Below are 15508 nucleotides of genomic sequence, written 5' to 3' on the forward strand. Positions count from 1 at the left end.
TAAGTCCCAGATGTTCATGATTTCCAAGGAACTGTAATGCGCCTGTGCTTATTACTCAGCCAGCTCCTTAAATGCTCCCATCCTGGCACCTTTCGCACTTGCTAAATCCAATTTGAGGGAAGAACTAGGGAGAGAGAGAGGAGGGGAATTTCGTGGAAAGCAATTAGCTTGCACTTTGGTGACCTTCATGCTTTCCCCATCATGATGAATTGGGGGTTAGCTCTTAGATCAGTCAGCAGGTTGCTTTTGCTAGAATTGTGTTATATGTTATAGATAACCAGTTCTATCTAATTAAACAATAATGATGGCAATGTACGACATTTTCTGGGAATTAATGAGCAGCTGGGAAAAGCTGATGGCTGGAGAGTCAGCCAAAGGCTATTAGCTTCGGTCTACCATTAATCTCCTGAAATGCCCATTTATGACATCATTGTTGGTATTGAACAATAAAAATGCAAGACAATTTACTAATACTCATTGGATAGTCTTTAGTAACAAATTCCATATGTAATACCCAAAAGTCATGTTTTTCTCTTTTAGCTTCAATTGTCCTTTAATCTAAATAAAATGTTTTTTATATAGAAATTCCTAAAAATGGAATTTCTCGGTTTTTATAAATGGGGAGTGTGTTTTTAAGAGTCCCAATTTGGAGAAGTTTCTTTTATATTTGGGTGACAAAACCAGATTTTTTTTTCTTCAGCTGTGATCCAGGAATTTGTGTGTACATTATCATGACTATCTGCTCATGACAGAAACTCGTTGCAAATGCTTTGAATAGCAGCTGTTGCTAGCAAACACGTGCACTCACCAACAAGATTATAAGAACTTATAGTAACACTGCCTGTAGATGAAGGAAACTCTCTGCCAGGAAAAGCTGTGATGGTGTGTCTATATAACATTTCTTTATTACTGCTACTGAATGCTAGAGGAGACTCAGACTGAAATATTCACTACCTTCTTGCATATTTAACTAACAACATTTTTACATATAGGCTATCTATCTAAAACTTTTTCTAAAGCCAAAATGACTTCCCATACCATCTCTCCCCCTACATACACATGAAAGTTTTTAATGTTTTTCTTTTACTGGATTTTTTTTATTTATATTTCAAATGTTATTCCCTTCCCCGGTTTCCTGTTCATAAGCCCCCTACCCCATTCCCCTCCCTATCTACCCCCTTTCCCTTCCCCCTGACATTCCCCTACACTGGGGGGTTCCAGCCTTGGCAGGACCAAGGGTTTTTCCTCCCATCGGTGCCCAACAAGGACATCCTCTGCTACATATGCATCTGGACACATGAACGTTTTTAACAGCCACTGAGACCCAAGCCAATGAATTGTGAATTCTTTGCCAAGACCCGAGCCTTGGGTATCATCTAAATTGAGCCATAAGTTGTTTATTTTATACACCACAGGTATTATTCTCTCTGTTTCAAAAAATGGGCTGGCAGTATCTATCAGTTCTTCTAAATGCATGTTAAGTGTATGTATTTGGGGGAGTCGAATGAGTCAGCACGCCATTAATCACAGCTTTGGAGGCACTGACTCACTCCCAGGGAAATGGAGTGGCCTCATTGTGGAAGGGTGTGAAAGAAAACCTCCATTCTTGGGTCAGTTCCCTGTTTCTGCAAATGTAAATCAAATTTGCACCCACTTCAGTGGGTGGTTTTCAAACTAAAGAAAGTAGCTGTGGACCCTATAAAGGCAAACATCGAGCTTTTCCAGGGAAAGACAGTAATGAAACAGAACCCTGCTTAAGAAACACACAGAGAACCTAGGATGAAAATTAGAGCTCACAGGAACCTAGAGGACATCTAAGGCCCAAATTTGCAAACCTAGCCTTGTTCTTCCATAGTTCAGCCAGGCAGACTTTTGATCTGCTGTTAATTTGGGGGGCATTCAACAGGAATCTCATCTTCATTGAAGGAGTGGATACCTGAAAGATATTTATCAAGGCTTTGGATTCTTTCGGATGTCAGACCTCTGTCAGAATCACATTGAGAAGAGAAACAAGTGATATTAGTAGACACTAGGCCATTTCATCTGTAAATATTTATAAAGTCTCTTACGTGGAAATGGGAGCTTTGTGTGCTGTTTCGCTAAATAAAGTATCCCTATCAAAATGAAAATATTACACTATGTGTACAACTTAACACTGTTAAAGTTCCCTTGTGCTAGCAAAGTGGGTATCTAGCTTTCCCTAGGATTATTTTCAACCCCTTAAAATGAAATCACCAAGTTCTTAGATGTGTTTCCTTGAAACTTTGTATGAAAATGTTTCATTAGTTTTCCTTAGGAGTAGGTTTGATTGAAGATGTTCATGCTTTCCTGAAGCGCTAACTTGAGTTCATTTTGTTATGTGGTGACCACAGTTCTGGATGACGCCCCCCCTGGCACACAGGAATACATTATGTTACGACAAGATTCCATCCAATCCGCGGAATTAAAGAAAAAAGAGTCCCCCTTTCGTGCTAAGTGTCACGAAATCTTCTGCTGCCCGCCTAAGCAAATTGCACCTAAAGAAAACACCAGAACCGAAGGTTTGTGCACGCGACAGACACGTGTTTGCTTGTTTTTCCTTTCTTCTCTCTCTCTCTCTCTCTCTCTCTCTCTCTCTCTCTCTCTCTCTCTCTTTTGGATTGTGCACATTGCATCTGGTGTGCTATGTATTATCCGGTCCTGTGATAGCTATAGGGAGACCTAAGCTCACAGGTGACTGTGTTGTCGTGTCAGATGGGACACTGTTGACTACAGTCATCTCAGCACAGCGTGCAGCATCCCGCTTCTTGCAGCTGAAACATTTTCGGTTGATGTCATGACACTATTTCATTTTGGCTGCTAACATTGCTTGGTCCTGTAGCCAAAACCTCCCCAAATCTGTTCCCATCACCTTCCATTCCTGAAGCAGCAGTCAGCTGAGGAATAACACTTCTACAAGGAAATAATGAGATGATTGTTTCAAAATTTCTATCTCTTCACCACTCCATCAAGCTTCTGCATTGCTTTGGAAGAATGCTTATGATCAACTTATTTCGCTGAAGCAGTCCCATACTCCCCCTGTAATGCACGTCCACTTGCCCTCTGCCACAGTGAATGCATGTCTTAAGGAAACCATGAGGAGTTTTTCCCGTTTTTCTTTTCCAGCTCAATACAGGTTTGGAGACCTCAACTTGCTGCTTACTTAAACTCAAATTGTCACGGTGTTTATTCCAGTCCTTGTCACAAATCTATCTCTAAAATAACTCTTCTGGCAAGAAATGGTATTTATTCACCTTCCATCATTTTTTGCATGTATCAAACTTCAGAGTTTTTCACATTATAAATGCAATATGATAATTTTATTGTTGTCAATGTGCATTTTAACTTTCCGAATGACCTTTTCATATATGATAGGTTCTTTTACAGTAAGAAATTTTCTTCTGGTCATTCCTGATTAATGGAGCTTTCCAGTGTACATTGAATGTGACAACATTCATCTATACAACTGTAGTTGTACCTTTGCATAATGTTTAAATGTATTCTGTAAGTGACTTTGTTCATATATCAAGTTGTTCTTCTGCAACTTCATAGGAATCCTCATTACTGCAGTGTTTCTGATGTGGGAAATAATGACACCAGGTTTTGTTTGGTATGTAAGAGAATTTCTTGCATTGAGCTCTAGTTCATAGTTTTAAAAGCAAAATGTTACAACTCAAAATGTCCCTTTCTCTTTCTTCCAAAAAGAAAATAAGTGCTCATAAGCAGGAAAGGGGGACATCTTTACCCATCTATGTTTAGGTTTATTTTGGTAATGGAATAAAACATTTGCATTTATTTTCTACTAATACTTTTGCTAATCTAAACCATCGACTTTGACTAAGTGCCCTGATGTCAACAACTAGTAACCTGCAGGTATAAATGTTGACCATTTCCAGTGGGTAAACTCTTTCCCCATAGCGCTTTAGCTGAGAAGAAATTAACTGATTTTAACTTTACTGAGATAAGAATTTTTAACCATGACTATTATTTTATTATTTAATTTTATGTATATATATTATATATATCATATATATGATTTTCTATACTTGCAACAAGACTAAATATTTTGGTTTGGGTAATAAAAGTGTTGCTTAAGAATTTACTGATTGAGTTCAGTTACCCATTTGCCTAGAAATTTGATTTTTCGTGGCAAGATTTTAGACTTAGCAATCAATTGGATCCCTGTAAGACCCCCTATTATTACATATATTTTGACAGGATCTGTTAATTTTCAAGCACCACCTGTAGCGCAATGTGAACACTGTCATGAATGTTTTCAGATATGTATATTATATATGTATATATATATATGTATATTAGAAAGCGAATAGCCATTAGACTCTCTACAAGAGGTAACTTCTTTTCAATCTGTCATTTCAAACCCTTAAATTCAGTGGTTGTCAGTATGTTGAATGTTACTGTTATCTTCTCACCTGTAATGTTTTGAAGATAGATGTTGTCTTTTTCCAGATGATGGATGGTCCTCTTGGCTGATACTTTGACATAGCCGAACTAACTCCTTTTATTATTCCTATAACCATTTATCAGTGGTATTAGATTCGTCAGAGGCTATCTTTGGAGATATTTTAATACTAATTACAATCATATTTTACCCTTTCAAACATGGATTCCTGTGCTGTTGGTGGCCATAGACCAATGAAAGAAAACATTTTATTTCTGTCTAGATTGGTAACATCCCAAGTACCCAATATGGCGGCAAACCAAATGTGTTACCGATAGTCCTTGAATAACATGCTTTTTTTCGTGTAGGCAATGGGAGTTTTCTCTTTCTAGAAGATGACGTGTTTGTTGATTTGAAAGTGTTAAGTGGCCAGTTGGGCAACATGGAAAAATTTTGCAAGACTGGTTTTTCAATTCTATAAGGTATAGTTTCTAGTTCTGTCTCAAAGTTGCAACATTTTGCTGTATTTACTAAAAATGAAAGGCCTCTTTATTTCAAATGTATAGTGGAGCTAAACTGTGTGCCAACGTGATACCATTTTTACTGCCATGTGATTCATCTTGATGATATGTTCTGTTTCATGGCCACCGTGTTCTAGTGTCAGACTTTAATTGGCATTAAGTACAAATTCCTACAATTTCATAGCAAGAGAAAAATAATGACCAATCTGTCCATTGTTTGGATGTTTACATAATGTTGGAAACTATCAATCGAATAATGAAAAAAATCACTAAGACTTGGAAGAAGATAAAAATTAGAGAGATAGCGAAATGACTGTATACATTATATAAAAGCTTCTTCTCTCTTAATGAATTGATAAAGTCAAACTGCTTTTATATTTTTTGTGTTTTTGTAAAGTCTTGGTAGTTCTTTTGGCTATAAATGGTTATGAAGGGGCAGGCTATTTCTATAGTTTATGACCACTTGAGATGTGATATGGATAGCATAGTTAATTTTGTTCAGTTATCTATTTTTCAAAGACACTTGTGAATTGTGTTCAAGACTAAGAATCTACACACAAAAGTTCTTAGAACTATCTCATTGTTGTGGGTTTCCTTTCTGACACTCCAAAGCCAATTATATTTTTGCTAGATTTAGGCTTATATTAATGAACAGCTAATTTCAAAACAAAATTTTAAATCTGTTCCAAACACTTTGAGTTTCCATGATGTGGTTATTCCTATATAATCCACTTAGGATATAAGCAAGCACTTATGAATGCACTGGAATTTGGCTGAAGAAGAACGTGTGAATATCTGAGAGTCTAATTTGGCCCAATACCAGTAATGTTCTTTGTTAGAAGAAAGCTGCTGCATGAAGAGTGGAGATCATTACCAACATGTTTTTCTTGTGGTTCCAGGAGCCTTTTGGCAAGAGAAAGTATAATCTTCATAGCTTTGTTCCTTTATTCACTTTCTCTTTCTGTGCCATGGGTGCCAAAATGAAACTACTGATTTAGTGCAACTTCTGGGAGCCAATCTATTTTCAGAATAGCTTCTATTTCCTAAATGCTACTCTTTGGGCTTTTCTTAATGTTTAGAGAATGTTAAAACAAAAGACAGTCACAGCCAAGATACCCAAGCTTGCAAGTGGAAATTGTTGAATTTCAGGGTACCGGGGTGGATTTGCAGTGTTGGCTGTACCAGTGAAATTTTCATTATAAAAGTAACTTTGGAGGTGTTAGCATGATATAAAAATAGTATTGAGCTCAGTGACCTGTCAGTATCTTGCAATCAGACAACTGAATTCTCCTCTATATATTGTTTTATATTCCTGTGTGAGTGTGGGTGTGAATACACACACATTCTTATCCCTTGGGACATCTTTAAACTTTTCATTCGAACAAGTATCCTTTGGGGAATAAAATTTTTCCCAGAGCTTGGTGATAACATACCATGATTTTCATCAACAAAGAGGAAACAAAATTTTATGCTAAAAGCTTAAGAGGTTGTGTCTATCACTATAATACTGATGTTATTCTCACTCTCGACTTGATTTCTTTACCTCAGAACGAGCGCATGACACCGTGAATATCTTTCTTGCCTAGCTATTAAGAGAGGGAAAAGGTAGGTGAATATTTATGAGCAGCAGCCTTGTGAAAATGTAGGGTTTTTTCTTACCATTTTTAAAACAAAATTTTTATTTGCTATTGTTGTGACTTTTTCATTTGAATGCCAATTTCCCTTTTGGGAAATATGTTCAGCATTGATTTGAATTACTAGAAAGTTTAAAACCAAACTGCTGTTATTAAATCCCATTAAATCCCCTTGTTGCTAAGTTACAATTCAGTATACCCCCTCTTATTCTGAATACCTAAAAAAGGTATTTTAGGAAAGATATATGTTTGTCCCATTGAGGATGACAATTGAGAAGAAATTTATTTTCAATAAAAAAACTTGGGCTGTGTGTTTTGATGATTATGTAAATGTAAAGATTTTATTAGTTTTATTTTTTTTATTGCAGAGCAAGTGTGACTTAGGTCCCCCGCCTTTGTTTTGTGATCTCAAGAATAACTAAAGGACACCAGAAAACTTCCCCCACGCAGTGAAGCAAATGGCAGCTTGACTGTTGTTTCTGAGGAGTGATAGAATACTAGGTCAGCATAAGAGCTGCACATGCAAGGCCTTGCTGATCAGCAGTGAGTAAATCAGATCCTTTCTCCACAATGGATCCAAGTGTGTCAATTATTTCCTTGAAAACAACTTGTTTCCTAATAATCCCAAGAAGCAATCTATTGAGCTGAAAGACAATCACCCCTCTTTCCTATTTCTTCACTTTATATAAAAATTAAGTCAGAATTTGAGCATAGTTTCTACTCTCTGGAAAAAACTCATAATCTAATCAAGGGAGTATACTTAGCAGCCAATAATTCAATTTTAGGATACAATGGGCATTTATTATTTTTTATTGAATATATGCATCCTAATTCCATCTAAATGCTGGCTTGTACCATAGAGACAGATAGTAATTCTTTCTTTGAAAATATGGTCCACATTCTAAAGCAACAAACCTCCTACCACATTGAAGTTTATGCATTTCCACTGTAGTAGCAATGATTTCCCCTTGTTGAGATTATTTTTTAGTTAATATTATAATTAAAGTTTCTGCTCTGGGAATCTAACTTTGATAATCAATTTCATGTGTATGTGTTTAATATAGAACACTGTTATGAGAAACTGTTCTGAAGTTCCACTGGATTTATAATGGTATGTAATTGAGATTTTGAAGTGGTAAATAAAAAATTCAGAGTCAAAACCAAAGTATCATATATGAAAACCATATTGATACTTTCCCCTTAAAAATGACTATATTATGGAACCTGTTGCCAACAGTGTCTGTGGCCAGGATACCCCAGCAAGTCTTCTTTTCTTGTAGGCAATTAATAAACCACATAGAAAATATTTCCTTGTGACCCAGGTGGTTGGGGCTGAACATGCCCCATATGTATAAAAGCATAACCTGGATGACATTTTGCTGATATCCCCATTAAGGTCAGCTATAATGTGTGAAATTTTCCCTTTACTGAAAAAGTGTTTCTAGAATGTGCTGCTACCTCTGATTTAATGCTTAGCCTGTCATTGATTACTTATACTACTGAGAAATGGGATCCAGGACCAATGCACGAAAGGCAAATCATTTTACCACTGAAACCCAAACCTTCTGGGTTTGGTCTTAGATGACCCATATGCTTGTTTTGTTGATGAAATCAATGCCTTCAGTTACATTTCTTAAACGACTCACCATGTCAGATATTATTGCACAAAGATGAATTTTAGAGTGAAATGTGTTTTATAAATTACATATCATTCCTAGAGAGTGATAAAGGTTTTGTGAAGTGTTGCTGGTTATGAAGCCGTCTTACTGAATTCAGTTCTCTATTAAAGGTCATCCTGTAGCTCCTGCAACTGTCTTACTCCTGACCTCTATTAATAGCCCACAAAACTCATCCTGGGAAGAGTTCTGCTAGCTCTAGTAAATAGTGCATTCCTATCAGAACAGGTCTTTGATAATAAATACAGTTTAAAAGAAAAACAAGGGTGCTGATCTCTTCCTCTCAGGCTACAGGCACTACCCTGTGTGCTGTATGTGGATCAGTCCTGGGAATGCAATTGGTTTTCTATTGCCCTACTACATAAGAAGCTTGTGATGGAAGGGAACAATGTACTGATCCCAAGGTCAAGAACGTATCCTTTACTATGGAAAAGATAACCAACTGAACTAAATAAAAATATTCTCAGTATCACAGTTCACAGGCCAGCCCTGGAAGTGAGGAATGCATTTGTGTAATGACCGTTTTAACAGAGCAATCCTCAACTTTATCTTCACAGCGGAGTCAGCTGAGGACCTTTTAAATAATATTGACGATTGAGCTTAGCGTAGAGGCAAAATCAACCAACCAACAGCAATACTGGGTATCTTCTGGTGGAAGTACTTTAGAAGACTGACTCGCCAGGTGATTGTAATGTCCTTACAGGAGCTGGAATCAGTGCATTAGGAAAAAATCCCTTGGCAGAAGGCCTGTGTTTGGTGGCAGCTGGTCAATTCAGAAGTTTTATCATGTCAATTACATGGGCCTCTTTAAGAGGTGCTCTGTGATTAAGTCACAGCTGGACAGGCAGGTATTTATTTTGATCTTTCAAGTTGGAGAATGGAAGAGCTCACAGTTTCCACACACACACACACACACACACACACACACACACACAAACACAAACACACACACACACACACACACACACACACACACATACACTCTTTAAAAGTTTCTTTCACCTTCCTATATCTTGTGCTTTTATAAAGTGAGCCAGGCTTTCCCATAGGAGTGTGGTAATCTGCCACCTTGTGACCAACATCCTTTCTTACAAGCAAGGGCTTGCTCTTGTCTCAAAGTGTAATGGAACTTCTAAATGTGAGCAAAAGAGCATCCTCCTGACCCATCTGTGAATGAATGTACTTAAAGTAGGAGGTGGAAAAAGACCAAAGGATGATTTGAGATGCAGTATAACTACCTCTTTATTGTTTTACCACTGCCCTGGAACAAAATGCTACTTTTGACTGTAGGTGTCAGGCCCTGAACTATTCCAGAGGCTGTTATCATTGAGGCATTGCCTTCTTATCACATAAGACATATCAGCTACTGTGGCTTAAAATGATCACAGCAGTGTGTATTTTCAAACTGATTCTGATATGATTGGGAGGCTATCCCTGTTTCTTTAATTGCTATCCCTCCTTCTAAGTCACTCTGAGCATTCTAAATGATACATGTTCAGGTATTGATTTGTTATACTCCACAGCATTTCTCAGTGCGCTTCAGAGTAAGCAGCTTGAGTAATGCTTAGGGAAGTGTTGAACAAGAGACCTTACATTCTGTATTTTATCAGCACTTACCCTTGTCTTGCCTCACAGCCAAAATCCACACTCACTTCAACACATGAAAGTCGCATGTCCACTTCCACCCAGGTGTTAGGAGATATCTGTTTATGAGTCCTAGCTATTTTAAGATATATAGGCTCAAAATAGTTCCTGGTTTGACTTGGCCAATGTGTTTAGCATTCTACTGTGTTCTGAGTTGGTGTTTAGCCACAGTGCTGGAGAAAGAAGCTCAGGTACTAGCCATAGAGTGATCACCTTACATCACTGGACATTCTGCCTCAAAATCATGTTTCAAACACTATTATCTGACGACCTAAGCATGGTGTGATGAAAGACTGAGAAGTGACTTCAGTCCTGCCAAACTGCTTGCATCACTGTCAGTTTCGTAGTTCTTGTGATTTCTACAAGGACTAGGATTATACACAGTGCTCCATGTCTCTTCTGAAACATGAAGAAAGAAAGCCAAGATATACCTTTGATATATTTTTGGCAGGATGTTCCATGTTATCCTTTACATAGATGGGCACCTATCATGTCTATACCAGTCACTTCAGGTATATTTTCAGTTATCTTTCCAGTCACCAAAAAGATAGGCATCATTAATCTTGGAGAACAAGATGTAGAGGCTGAAGGGTAGATATGAGAAAAATTGAACAAATTGTTCACATAGTCACACAGCTAATCAGTGTCCTAATGGAGATGTCAAGTCACGTGTGCATGGCTTCCACATCTAATCTTTCCTGCACTGTGCAACTTCAGGTCCTCTGATGCCTCCTCTTTTCAATATCAGGACAAAAAAAAAAGATTTACAGCATATCTTATCCACTACTAGAGAGAGTTAGTGCTCACAGCAAGGTTATATATAGAACTATCTACAATCTCTGAGCAGATTACTTACTTAATGAACTCAATGGGGGGTTCATTTTAGGTATTCTCTACATTGGGTTTTCTCATAAACAAGAGGCAGGAGGTTATGCAAACCCACCCCTTAAGATTGGGTCGCATGCTTTAATTCTCCCTTGTTCTCTCTACAAATGCCTATCGGCAGCAGCTAATCATGAAAACCTTGGGTCTTTATGTTGGCTTTTCTAATTAATCTGTGGGCTACCTCTCTATTCAACTGTGGTATTTCTGTGGTGGCCTGTTCAAAACCCCTGTGTTTCCATATTTGGACACTCATAGTAAGAGTTAACATGTTTAAGTATTGCTCTAGAAGTCTAGCTTTCTATGTGCAACTTGTACTAATGAAATTCCATGCAGTGAGAGGAACATTATTCTTTTGTTTAGTCTATCTATCAGGACAGAGAAATTGGGCTGATCAACATGTGTATATTAGAGTTACTCTGCTTGTCTTGCTCTCTTTATCTCTTTCCCCTTTCCCTTCGCCCTAGTCTCCATCCTGTATGGGCATGTGAAACATTCTCTGGATTAGATATACACCCCTTACTGCAGACCTCCACAGGCAAGACATCTGGGATAAACCCTGCCGGAGACTTAACATTCTTTCTGTGATGACACAGTTTATTCAAACACATGCACACCCACAAATACAGGCACTCACACATAAGAAAATTGTTATACTCTGTGGTCCCTGAACACTATTCAGGGTGGATTTGGATGTACATATATACAAATACTTACCACATATGAATATATATATTACTATATAAAATAGTTCATTGGAGAAAACACACCATAGCAGTAGAGCTCATGGCTGTTTTGCTGGAGTCTTCTGGGTTACATCCAGCTCCAGCAAAGCTCAGACCTAATCATACCCCCAATGGGATAATGTGGGTTCAGGAAAACCATTCATACAGTGAGGACATTTGTCTAGCAGGCTGCCTCAGGCTGTGAATAAACTCTGGCTCTTTTCATGTAACAAGAGTGGAACAAAGGATATTTCAAAAAGTGGGGATTATAGAAGCTGGCAGCCAAAAACTTTGCTTTCTTGTTCCTTCTTCAGCTATTATTTCCTCTGTAGTCATTTGATTTGCCTCTAAGAAGGTAGTATTTTGGACCCATGTTGGAAGAAGCATGCATTGATTCAGTAAATCTCTAATTGGCATGCATGGGTAGCTGTTCACTTAGTGGGTAATTGGTTAAATATACTCAGAATATTTGCTGAGGAGGGAAAAAAGTCCCCAAAGTGGTGAGAATCATTTGAGAACCTTTTCTTACACTGCAGCTTGTCTTTGGAAATGGATTTGGGTATGTTAGGCAGAATCATCCTCGGTGAGGACTATATTAAAACATGCAACCTTTATTTCTTCTCTGTCAGTAGAGCTGTACTGAAGGGATACCACAAGCATAGCATAATGTCTGACAATAACCAGCACTCAATAAATATTCATCATTACAAACAACATATTCATCTAGCAAATTTGGGTATTTTGAGTTCAATGGGCCATTTGCCCTAATTCCAGGCAGCAAGTGACTGAGTGTTTCTAATCACCATTAACAGAATGGATGTATTTGTCAATAGATATTTATTGAGTGTTTTGCAAAGTGAGGCATTATGCTGTGTACTAGGCACAGCGTGACAAGGGAAATACTAAATCTGCCCTAAGGAATTAAGGACTGACAGGAAATGCACAACTTGGAGCTAGTGTATTAGCTAGATTTTTTTTTTTTTTTTGCATTTTAAATCATTCCGGAACACAGCAACTAAACCAAGTTATATTTGTGCTCAGTAGGCTCAGTAGGGAAGCCGGGGCTAGCAAGACTGTTCTGGGATGAGTGTGGTCCTCCATGTTTTTCTCATGCATACCCCGTTAATCCTATCTATAGTTTTCATTCATTACTGTACTAGTTAGTGTATTCATGGAATTGTTACTGAGCTGCTTCTCGTGAGTCAGACACCATATGATGTCATCCTAAAATGTCTCCAGAATGATACATACATACAGACTCATCAACCTGTTCCTAATGTTCAAACCTAAAGAGCAAGCATTTCTTTGGTGTACTCGTTTTGATTCCTTAAGATAAATACCAAGAAAGAGATTGCTGAATCATATATAATGCTGTTAGTTTCGTTTGAAGAGCCTCTAAACAGTTTTACATAATGGTTGCACTAATTTACATTCTTTTTTGTTTATTTAAATCTCAAGGATGGTTTTTATTGGAGTTTAAAACAAGAAGCTCAGGGTAAGCAAACTCTAAATATTGGCAACCACATAGGAAAGGCTGATGAAGAAGAGAAAGAGTCATGCTATTTGAGCTAAACTGGCAGGGAGGTCAGTCTATAGTTGGGAAGAGGCATGAAGAAAAAGAGTGAAAAGCTAAAAGTACCAGAAAGAACAAACTTATGCTCTGGCTAGAATCTAAGGAAAAAAAAAACAGAAATTAAAAGAAAAAAGGAAAAATTATCTTTCTGAGTCATGGGCAGACATAGCAAAACCTCAAGATGACTCTATGACAACACACAGAACTAGGAAATTCTGGGAAGGAAATGTGTATTGTCTCATTAAAATGATAAATATTCCTCCCATCTCTTTAATATGACATTATGCAAATCTGCCTTCCTGAAGGATAATCCCTTAGCCACATGTTTGTTTGATCTAGCCAACAGAAGTAACTCTTAAGTGTTGAGTAATTTGGAATGTTAGGCCTAGCAAGGCCAGAGATTTCATTCTCTTGACCTAAAGGAAAGAGCTTTCTCTTGGTTTGTCTTTAAAGCCACTGTAACATCCCTTCCTCTGAAGATGTAGCCCTCAATTCATTTAAATGATGGATAAAATCAGAGAATAAATATAACTCACCTCTTCCCTGAATATTGATTGTTCCAACTACAGCCATTCATCAGAAGGGACTGTCATCTCAATTGAGGATTTAGTCCCTCCCACACAAATATTATTCAAGCTACAGTACTTAGGAAAAGATAAAGAACTGGAATTGTCTTCTGGCATTTCTTGCCAGAGAACCAAGAACATTTTTGAGGACTGTTGCTTTAAGGAGCCCCTACCGTACATAAGTCTGCTGCACCTTAGGACAAGGCCTCTTTTTATGTACATCTTGATCAGTACTTGCTATCTTTTGATTGTTAAAAATAGTTATTATAATGGGTGTGAGATTGTGGCTCATTAAACCTTATTTGATTTACATCTTCATAATGATTAGTGATGCAAGGAAATTTATGAATCTATTTGCCATTTATATGTCTTCCTTTGAGAAAGGCCTATTTTGGTCCTATGTGCATTTCTTAAGAGATCATTTGCTTTCTCCCTGTTAAGTTCTTTGAGTTCCTTATGTATTTTGAATATATATTCTTTGTCAGAATTTTAGCTTCTAAAATTTTCTCCTTATCTATTGGTTGTCTCTTTAACTTGTTACTTATTCCCTTTGTTATGCAGAGGGTTTCATTTTTATTTAACCACTTCTACTTCTGAATATTTTTGCTTATTCCTCTTTATATTTTCCCAAAAGATTTAAAGCTACTGCAATAATGTATTATCTATAATGTATCACTATTCACAGCATCTAAGTTATTTAATCAGACTAAGGGTCTGTCACTAGATAATATGATAATAAAAATATATGTATATATAGGATATACACACATGAAATGGAATGCTATTTGGTTGTAAGACAAAAGGCAATCAGATATTTATAACAATTTAGATGGAATTAGACAACATAGTTACTTAATGAAATGAGCTAAACACAAAAACAAAAATTATGCATATTCCTTGTGGAGTCTAAGCAATTGAATCATAGATCAGAGAGTGTGTTCTGATAGTTTACAGACACTGAAGTAGGAGGATGAAACAATGATAACTAAAGCGAACAAACTCTCCACTCTCCTCTATTCTATACAATAAGCTGGTTTGATTCTTTTTCCTTCTTCCTTTCCTGTTCATTTTTCTTTCTTTTTTCTCCCCTTCTTTTTTTCCCAGAATCTCTCTTACAAATCAATTAATGGAGCTAACCATTAAGCATTGTGCATTTCAGTATTCTTGGAAGAGTGGATCTTGAATGTTCTTAGCATAGAAGTCTAATTTTTGAACTGAAGGATAATTTCGTTGACCTTGCCTTCCAGTCTGTATTAAGAGCTGTGGTGTCATTTCATACCTCATAAACATGTACAACTTTAAGTTGTAACTATATAATAATATAAACTGAAAGTAAAATAAGCCATGACAGTAATGGAGACATCCAAAGAGGCTGAGGTGATAGAGAAGTCCTCAGCAGTGGAGTAAGTAACCTAAGAGAATGAAATGCCAATAAACTTAAGTGGAGACTTGGGCTCCAATAAGAAAATGTAAAAGAGCATTAGGTAAAAAATAAATCTAGTTAGTGTAAGCCTCTTATAACTTTTTTTTAACATCTAGGCAATGTAACTTAGTTACATTCATTGTGTAACTGAACTCTCTCTATATATCATATACCCTGGTGTATAATTATATGAGTTGTCAAAGTGAGTTAGGTTAAATGACCCTTTGTAGATGGACATGGAGTAAATCATATACAGTTGTAATGTATCCACAGTGAGTCCTTGACAGGAATGATTTTTTTCATGTATTGTTTGACAATATAGTAAAGGTCCTAATACTTTAATAGCTTAAGATATTATAACACTAGGATTTATTTCATGTGGAGGAGGTTTATTGGAATGGCAGAGACGGGGGGGTGGAGATAAGAGAGAGAGAAAAGGGAAAG

Source organism: Rattus rattus, chromosome X (genome assembly GCF_011064425.1).
Source record: "Rattus rattus isolate New Zealand chromosome X, Rrattus_CSIRO_v1, whole genome shotgun sequence".
Lineage (NCBI taxonomy): Eukaryota > Metazoa > Chordata > Mammalia > Rodentia > Muridae > Rattus > Rattus rattus.